This window comes from Theropithecus gelada, chromosome 1 (genome assembly GCF_003255815.1).
Source record: "Theropithecus gelada isolate Dixy chromosome 1, Tgel_1.0, whole genome shotgun sequence".
Lineage (NCBI taxonomy): Eukaryota > Metazoa > Chordata > Mammalia > Primates > Cercopithecidae > Theropithecus > Theropithecus gelada.
Genome location: NC_037668.1, coordinates 64,410,642 through 64,420,814, shown reverse-complemented (window position 1 = coordinate 64,420,814; position 10,173 = coordinate 64,410,642). Strand labels below are relative to the sequence as shown.

The following is a 10,173-nucleotide window of genomic DNA, read 5'->3' as shown; positions in this document are numbered from 1 at the left end:
TATCTACAGAGTTCAAGAAGATAATCTACATAGAAGACGATTGGGAGTGGTGGTGACTGGGGTTAACTGGAGTAGCAACCTCGGTCCAGAGGGAGGTCCCTACTCAACTCCAGCCTCCTGTGAAGATCTTTCAATTTTTCAAAAGAAACGGAAAAATTGGCCGGGGGTGGTGGCTCACGCCTATAATCCCGGCACTTTGGGAGGCCGAGGCGGGCGGATCATGAAGTCAGGAGATCGAAACCATCCTGGCTAACACAGTGAAACCCCATCTCTACTAAAAATACAAAAAATTAGCCGGGCGTGTTGGTGGGCGCCTGTAGTCCCAGCTACTCAGGAGGCTGGGGCAGGAGAATGGCGTGAACTGGGAGGCAGAGCTTGCAGTGAATGGAGATCGCACCACTGCACTCCAGCCTGGGCAACAGAGCGAGACTCCGTCTCAAAAAAAAATAAATAAATAAAGAGAGAAATGGAAAAATCAGGATTATGTGTAAAATCTTTCTCATTTTAAATTTTACAATAATTCATTTTTTTAACCTATAAAGTTCAAAAAACCACATGTGCGCTTTGCAGACGCTGCCGCCGAGGAAAGTCCTGTACTACTAGCCATGGTCAACCCTACCGTGTTCTTCGACATTGCCGTCGACGGCAAGCCTTTGGGCCGCGTCTCCTTCGAGCTGTTTGCAGACAAGGTTCCAAAGACAGCAGAAAATTTTCGTGCTCTGAGCACTGGAGAGAAAGGATTTGGTTATAAGGGTTCCTGCTTTCACAGAATTATTCCAGGGTTTATGTGTCAGGGTGGTGACTTTACACGCCATAATGGCACTGGTGGCAAGTCCATCTATGGGGAGAAATTTGAAGATGAGAACTTCATCCTAAAGCATACAGGTCCTGGAATCTTGTCCATGGCAAATGCTGGACCCAACACAAATGGTTCCCAGTTTTTCATCTGCACTGCCAAGACTGAGTGGTTGGATGGCAAGCATGTGGTCTTTGGCAAAGTGAAAGAAGGCATGAATATTGTGGAGGCCATGGAGCGCTTTGGGTCCAGGAATGGCAAGACCAGCAAGAAGATCACCATTGCTGACTGTGGACAACTCGAATAAGTTTGACTTGTGTTTTATCTTAACCACCAGACCATTCCTTCTGTAGCTCAGGAGAGCACCCCTCCACCCCATTTGCTCGCAGTATCCTAGAATCTTTGTGCTCTTGCTGCAGTTCCCTTTGGGTTCCATGTTTTCCTTGTTCTCTCCCATGCCTAGCTGGATTGCAGAGTTAAGTTTATGATTATGAAATAAAAACTAAGTAACAAAAAAAAAAAAAAAAACCACATGTGTACTCATGTACCTGTTGGTACATGACCCTAAATATGACCCTGGAGTGTCAGATGTCCTGGCTTCAGGACAATAAGACCATCCTGTTCACCTTTACTCAAGGCATCTTGATTTCTTTTGGATGTGCTATGTACCTGTTCCCTGGTGACAAAGTCACTTGGGTGAAGGACAATGTGGATGTGCCATGAAAAGGTTTATAACGACAAAATCTGGGTCTTGTGGGTCTGTATACCGGTGCTTGCTAAGTGTTTGAAATAAGCCTTGCAGATCACTGCATTCCACCCTGGCTTTTTACAAACATCCAACACTGGGCACAACCAAATAAACATCGTAAGGAACAGCACAATTCTGCCTTTTAATCTCTTAAGCAATTATTGGAACAAGTTGACAAAAATTTGGATCGGAGACCTAGGTGCTAGCCACAATTTAGGTGTGAGCCTCTAGCCACGTGACTTAATCAATATCTCTCAGTAAACCATACGGAAAAACTGATGGGGTGCCTTCCAACTTCTTCTGGCACACTTCACGTTAGCTTTCATTTTTCAATAGGCTTATGGACTCAGGCTCGTTTATAGACTTGGTTTGTGCCATTTGCCCATAATTACTGACTTTTATGCTCAGATTGTTCCTGCTTGGGCATACTAACAGGGGGTAAGAAGGAGTCTCTTTGGGCTGGCCACTGTGCTCATTCCAATTTTCCTATAGGCATCTTTAAAAGCATCACTGCCTTCCTTGTCCCAGCTACTTGGGAGGCTGAAGCAGGAGAATAGCGTGAACCCGGGAGACAGAGCTTGCAGTAAGCCGAGATCACACCACTGCACTCCAGCCTGGGCAACGGAGCAAGACTACGTCACCGAAAAAAAAAAAAAAAAAAAAAAAAAAGCATCACCGCCTTCCAAAACCAGGACATCTCCTCTCCAAGATCCAGCACACCTTATCTATCCTTCAGGAAGCCCTTGATTCCTTGGAATACCAAGTGACTTAAAGAACTAATCCATGGTCAGTGGGACTACACAGTTACATCATGACACCACCAGGACCCCATGCATCAGTCCAGAGGGAGCCTGGTTTATTTGGGGGATTAAGCAGAATGCTAACATCCTAAATTCATGCTATTCTTTCCAATGCAATTCCAGGACACTGAAATTCCTTCCTATTATGCTCTAATACACATTTCTCAATTTTTATTCTCCTTTTCCTTTCTAAGCTCTGGGCTAGCTCTTCTCTCTTTTATATATGACATGCTCATCTCAGATTCAACATATCACACTAAGCATTGTCATACCAAACCATGTGTTGAATTACGATGCTGCCCAAAGCTCGACAAACATCAACACTCAAATGCCAATCTGTTAATATCCCTTTGAGCCAATGAGCCCACGCTTCTAAGGCTCTTGCATTTAACTTCCCTACTTTACTCAATTTATTAGGAGCAGTTTTTGTAACTGATGGACTCAGGATGGTTCGTAATGGTGCCAGTTTCACTCAAGGCTCTGTATCTTGCTTGGATAAGATTGGTCCTTGTCCACCTGTCTCATAAAGAAATACTCATGAGATATGTGTCTGTGTATAATGACATTAATACAAAACTTTATGTATTTAAAATCATTTTAGACACAGTGCATTCTATATGGTCAGAATGGCACCAGGACAAATAGCATTGGATATTCTGGGCAGGCCGTGTGTGTTGGCAGCTGGAGAACTCCAGCAAGTTTGAATTTTGCTAGTGGCATCTGCTTTAATGAAACCAGAGTGATCATTTCAAAACATAAATCAAATCATGCCTCTCCCCTACTTTAAATCCCCCATAGCCAATAGCTGCCCATCTCCCAGTAGTCAGGATAAAACTCAAGCTCCTCGTGCTGACTTAGGCCCTGTGAAGAAGTAGCCTTGGCCTTCTATCCTGTGCCATGTCCCCAGCACGTGATCCACTCTAGCCAAAATGCCTTTGTTCTCAAATTGGAAACCTCTGAGCTTATTCCTGCCTTCAGCCCTTCGCATCAGCTGTTCCCTCTGCCTACTGGACTTTTCCCTGAAGCCACACATGGCTGGCACTCTGTTATCCCTCAGTGTCACTTCCTAAAAGATACCTTCCTGGTCACATAAAGTGGCTGCTTGGTCACTCTCTCTCACCACTCCAAATTCTCTGCATAGACCTCGCAATTCCCTGAGGTGTCTCTCATCTGTTAAGGTGTTTGTTGGTTTCTGCCCCCATGTGACTCTAAGACAGGGAGATTGGGTATCTTGTTCCTACTCTTTTCCCAGAACCTAGCACAGTGCCTGCAAAGAGTGCATGTTCCATAAATATTTGTCAGCTGGATGGATCATTGGAAGAAAGCAAGAGAGCAAGAGAGAAAGAAAGCAAGAGTTGTGCCCTGCTGTTGTTTGCTGTGCAGGGACAGGGTGCCAACTGTCAGGGGGCAGCCGGAAGCAGCACACATCAAGCACACAACCTTCAAGCTCCCTTCTTCCATCCTGGCCAAGGTCACTGCACTCACGCCCAGCCCTGCCCACCAAGAAAGTGGTCCCAAAGTTGTTCAGAGGCACATTCTGCCCTCTGCTTCACTCCTCACCCCGCTGAGCAGGACTCATCTCTGACAGCAAGTGCTGGAGCCCAGGCTCAGGAGCTAGATCTATCCATCACTCAGAGGGAAGAGCCACAAATTCTGAGGTCTCTGTCTGCACCTGTCACGCTCAAGGGTAAACTTGCCATGGCCACCGTGCAGAGCCACTCCTCCCCATTGACAGCTGTGCTGGCTCAGGGACTTGCCCAGTGACAAATCTGTTGTCTGCTCAGCAGCATCCACTGGCCGAGGCTGGGGCCAGGGCCGGGTGGCTGCGGAGTTGGAAAAATTTACAGTCATGTACTCCTTGGATAAACTTCGATGGGGACAAGACAGGGAAATCCCATTGTGAATGCCCAACTGAGGGTAGGTGCTGCTCAGCAGAGAGGGCTGTCTCCATCTCCCTTGAGTGCCATCCCATCTCCCCCATACGGACTGGGATTCTCTGGGGCAGGGTCTGGTCCCAGGTCCCCTATTCCCCATCCAGCACAGACCTAGAATTCTAGGAACTCCTCATGTCATACTCCCCTGTCCACCTGAATTAAAGGCGTGACCATTTCGGTTCCATTTGACCTTGAGTGGCGGTCAAAAGCATTCACTTTGCAGTCAGGTCTGCATCTGGATTCCAGCTGTTCTCTGTACTCACCACATGCTCCTGGGCAAGTTGTACCTCCATCTCCTGCTCCATAAATTGGGGTGACAATAGGGTCCTTGTGAGCATTACATGAAATGTGCGTGAACTGCTTACACAGCACCTGGTGGGAAGTAAACACTCAACAATGGCATTTGATGAAGACATTGTCAAGATGTTGTCATTGTCATCACTATGGTTGTTGTCTGTACTACAATGTATCTCCTCAGCCCCAAATGCGCTAACTTGGAGGAGGTGGCACTGTCACCTTTGATGTTGCCAGTGTAGAAAAAGGTAGGAGCCCTCTTCCTTGGTCACAAGCTCCAGAAGCCAAAGTCCGCTTTGAAAGAAGGTAATGGAGGAAGAGCCACAATCCTAAAGGATGCTCCCGTATGCCCCAAAGAGCAGCTCCATGGCAGCGTCTAAAGGTCTCAGGAGCACAAAGTGTTCTCAAAGTATCAGTCATTCAGAAAACACCAGACAAAGAGGAGGCTTCAGACCCATCCCACACCACCTTCCTCTGCCCCACACCCCTGTCCTTCAATGCCCTGTGGTCAGTCTGCCTCTCCTACCACCCTCCCCACTTATTCCCCCCAACTTGGGCCACCTCTGCCCCCAGCACATGCTGCCCACCGTGATCAGGCCATGCCTTTTGCTCACACCAATCTCTCTTCTTCCATTCCCCCACTCACTCATCACAAGTTACCCCCTTCATGTTTCAGCCCCTCAGAGCCCTGCAGTAGGCACTCTCTAAGTGGCAGCAGTTAATTTAATCAGGCAACACAAAACAATGCCTGCCCTCTCTAAGTAATGTGGATACATTTTCACAGGGCTCTTCCAGAGTTACAGCTTTAATCAAAGGCCTGACCCCAGTGGTAGAATTCCAGGTACGGTGGCAGGGCAGTGGAGTGAGATTTAGAGACAGGCAGATGGCCATTGCCGCTACAATCACTGGCACAGGCCACCCCCTTGAGCAATGTATATGGCCATGAGCTTCTTGAATAGGGGTTTTCTCTGCTTCCCCTCCTTCCTCGTGTGAGATACAAAAGTCAAAGGGCTCCCCAACCCACTGCAGGAGCTGAGGTTGGGGCCAAATCACAGCCTGGCTCAGATACATTAGGTAATCATGGGTCCCTCCCTCCTTCACCCCCAGAATCCAGCCATAGTCCATCCACTTAACCCTGCCTCCCTGGGGCCTTTCCCTGTTGAACATCAGAGGCAAGAGGGGTGAGTGGAGTGAGGGCTGGGCAGCTCCAGGCCTTGGGGAGTACACGCTGGATTCTTTCCTAGTCAGTGCTGTCTGTCCCCTGTGGGGCAGGCCTGGTGGCCTTAATGAGGATGTCATGCCTTCAGAGACTCGACGGTCACAAAGAAGAAGGGAAATGACCAGATTTTCATGCAATGGGGACAATTAATACCTCCGGAGCAGACAACCCTGTGACACTCCCCAGTTCCCACCCTCCCAGTCCCACAGCCTGTCCTCCTTCTTGGAGTGGGCACAGGGGTCCCTCTGGGCCAGGCAATGCCACAAGGAGCTGTTTCTGTGCTGTGTCCCTCACGAAGAAGCCCGCTGTCCAAATGACCCAGGAGAGGTCAATCAGTGCACCTGCCACCTCCAGGCGAGCACCGCGCCATACCCCAGCCCCAGGGGAAGCCTGAAGACAATCCCCACTTTGTCATTCACAAATTTATTAAGAAGCCAATGTACTTCCTGTGACTAGGCAGACCTTTCCCTGACAATCAGACCTTGGTCTCCACCTTGGTGCAATGGAGGGATGATGCAGTTTGATAGTCTGAAGGCTTTGCAGCCCTGACCCCGGAGAGTCACTCCACAATCCCAGGTCCCCCTTGAATTTGTCTTAAACAACCCAGTTCCTTCCATCACTCCAGGGCATCCTCCTCCCACACCTCCACCACCTTTCTAGTGTCTGAGATGTAATTGTTTGCTCCAGTTCACTCTAGCAAGCCTTATTCTGATTTCTGTAGCCACTGACACCATTTATTAAGATTTTTTGTCACAATTCCATGCTTGGGTTGCGCATCTTATTTAGAATGGCAAAGGTAAAAAAAAAAAAAAAATACTGCCAATTACTGAGTGCTAGACAGGATGTGGAACAACTAGAATTTTCATACATTGCTGGTAGAAGTGCAAAATGGTACAGTTATCCTAAAAAACAGTCTGTTAGTTTCTCAAAATGCTTGTGACATGACCCAGCAATCTCACTCGCAGGTATTTATTTCCCAGAGAAATGAAAACTTACATTCACACAAAAACCTGTGCACAGATGTTGATAGAAGCACATAATTACATAAATTACATAAATTTTCAAAATTACAAAAAACTGGAAACACCTCAAATGTCCTTTTTTTAAAATATTCTTTTTCCATAACCAAATATCCTTTAAACAGGTGAATGGATAATGAAAATGTGGTACAGCCATACAATGGAGTACTACTCAGCCATAAACAAGAGTAAACTATTGATACACACAACACCATGGATGACTTTCAAATGCATTATGTCAAGTGAAAGAAGCCAGGCTCAAAAGATTCTAAGCTGTTGATTTTGTTTGTACAACATTCTGAGAAAGGAAAAACTATAGAGCCAGAGAACAGATCAAGGGTTGGGGATGGGGAGAGGTTGATTACAAAGTCCCAGCATGAGGGAACTCTTCGGGCTATGGGAATTGTTCTAGATCCTGTTTGCGGACCTCCCCCATCTTATCCCTCTCCCCCGGGGTAAGCTCCCCACCCCACTGCTGCATTCTCAGGTTGCTATGGAGCTGCCATGCTGGGCCCGCAAGTAGGGGTGGCTCTGCCAAGCCCATTTCCCCACGTGGGGAGCAGGGAGCTGTCATGCCGGGTAGGGGCTTCAGAGCTGGGTGGGACTGGCCACCAAACTGGAAAGGCCTGGATCACCCCCCTGGTAGAGGAGAAAGAGCCAGAGACTTGGAGTCAAACCCAGATCCTTCACTGGCAACCCCATATGGCTTAGGACAAGTCTCTGCTCCTCCGTGAGCCTCAGTTTCCTTCTCTGTAAAGTAGAACTCACAATCCCAATCCCGTAAGACTGTCTTGGGGCTTAGTGGTATTTTCTGGGCACCTGTGTGGCAGGTCCTGCGATGGGCATTGGAATGCAAACATGAACAAGCCATAGTCCCTTTCTTCTAGAGTGCCCAGTCTCTTGTGGGGGAATGTGGGGGAGGAGATGGGAAGTTCTACACTGCTCCCATGAGGACTCAGGCTCGGTATTAACTATAACTAACATATATTCAGCACTTAGTACGTGCCAGGCACCATTTCAAGCCTTGCAACAACCTTACATGTTAAGGTACTACAATTATCCCCATGTTACAGATGAGGAAACTGAGGCCCAGAGAGTTTAAGAACTAGGCAAGTGATAGTCTGGCTCTGAAGTCCCTCTGCAATTCTGCCTTCATGATGGGGTTTGTGCCCCCTAAATATTTCAAATGTTTTCATTATTATTATACGTGTTATGGTGATCCGGGATTAGTGATCTTGGATGTCACTATAGTAATTGTCTTGGGGTGCCAGAAACCATACCCATAAAAAATGGCAAACCTAATTGATAAACGTGTGTGTTTTGACTACTCCACTGACCAGACGTTCTCCCATCTCCCTCCCTCCCCTTGGGCCCTAACTCTCTTCAATACTATGAAGGCTGAGAGAGGTGAGGCAACTGCAGAAGAAAAATTTGAAGCTAGGAGAGGTTGGTTCGTGAAGCTTAATGAAAGAAGCCATGGCCATACATAAAAGCCAAGGTGAAGCAGCAAGTGCTGATGTAGAAGCTGCAGCAAGTTCTCCAGGAGCTCTGGCTAAGATCATTGATAAAGGTGGCTACCAGATTTTCAATGCAGTTGAAATAGCCTTCTATTGGAAGAAGACGCCATCTAGCTTTCATAGCTAGAGAGGAGAAGTCCATGCCTGGCTTCCAAGCTTCAAAGGACAAACTGGTTAGGGGCCAGTGCAGCTGGTGACTTTAAGTTGAAGCCAATGCTCATTTACCATTCTGAAAATCCTAGGATTCTTAAGACTTGTGCTAAATCTTCTCTGCCTGTGCTCTATAAATGGAACAACAAAGCTTGAATGACAGCATATCTGCTTACAGCACGGTTTACTAGCTATTTTAAGGCCACTGTTAAGAACCACTGCTCTGGGAAAATAAAGATTCCTTTCAACATATTACTGCTTATTGACAGTGCACCTGGTCACTCAAAAGCTCTGATGGAGATGTACAAGAAGATTAATGTTTTTATGCCTGCTAACACAACATCCAATCTGCAGCCTATGGATCGAGGAATAATTTTGACTTTCAAGTCTTATAATTTAAAAAGTACATTTTGTAAGGCTAGAGCTACCATAGATAGTGACTCCTCTGGTGGATCTGGGCAAAGAAAATTGAAAACCTTCTGGAAAGGATTCATTATTCTAGATGCCATTAAGAACATTCATGATTCATGGGAGAAGGTCAAAATATCAACATGTACAAGAATTTGGAAGAAGTTGGTTCCAGTCCTCAGCGATGATTTTTAGGGGCTCAAGACTTGTGTACAGGAAGTAACTGCAGATGTGGTGGAAATAGCAAGAGAACTAGAATTAGAAGTGGAGCCTGAAGATGTGACTGAATTACTGCAATCTCATGATAAAACTTTAACAGATGAGGAGTTGCTTCTTATGGATGAGCAAAGAAAGTGGTTTCTTAAGATAGAATCTACTCCTGGTGAAGATGCTGTGAACACTGTTGAAATGACGACAGCGGATTTAGAATATCACATAAACTAAGTTGATCAAGCAGCAGTAGGGTTTGAGAGGACTGAGTCTAATTTTGAAAGAAGTTCTACTGTGGGTAAAATGCCATCAAATAGCATCGTATCCTACAGAGAAATCTTTCATGAAAGGAAGGGTCACTGGATGCAGCAAACTTTCCTGTTGTCTTACTTTAAGAAATTGCCACAGTCACCACAGCCTTCAGTAACCACTTCCCTGATGAGTCAGCAGCCACAAACATCAAGGCAAGACCCTCTACTCCACCAGCAAAAAGATTACAACTTGCTGAAGGCTCAGGTGATTGCTAGCATTTTTTTAGCAATAAAGTTGTTTTAAATTAAGGTATATCCATTGTTTTTAGACATAACGCTATTGCACACTTGATAGACTACAGTATAGTGTAAACATAAGTTTTGTGTGCACTGGAAAACCAAAAAATTCATGTGAATTGCTTTGTTGCAATATTTGCTTTATTGCAGTAGTCTGGAACTGAACTCACAATATCTCCGAGGTATGTCTGTACACGTATCATCTCATTGGGTCTCCCAAAACCCAAAGAGGTAGGTTTTAGTTACTAACCCCATTTGATAGAAGAAGAAACTGAGGTGCTTACTTTTCTTATGTCCCATAGTAAGTCGCAGTGGAAACTGAGGTCAAATCTCTTGTCACCTTGCTCCACCTGCCAATGCTATGCCCATGATTTAAAGGATGTGAGCTTTGCTCTCAGTTTAAGCTCACAGAATAAACACAGCATTTCCCAGGAAGATTGGAGAACTCACTTTAGAGACAGTGCCAAGAGATAGCTTTGACCCACCAAAATCTTCACCCCCAGAACTACTGTAAAATAATAATAGAAATA

The 10,173-nt window shown here is 46.0% G+C and overlaps 1 pseudogene across 2 annotated transcripts; it reads left to right on the top strand.

Moving 5' to 3' along the window:
• Nucleotides 1-564: 564 nt before the first annotated feature.
• On the top strand, nt 565-9,600 carry LOC112630782 (annotated as a pseudogene). 2 transcript variants are annotated; one of them, XR_003120938.1, is made up of 2 exons: nt 565-1,302; nt 9,589-9,600. The product of XR_003120938.1 is annotated as a peptidyl-prolyl cis-trans isomerase A pseudogene, transcript variant X2 (transcript). The 2 variants fall into 2 exon arrangements; XR_003120937.1 differs by lacking the exon at nt 9,589-9,600 and having other exon boundaries at nt 565-1,313.
• Nucleotides 9,601-10,173: the final 573 nt, after the last annotated feature.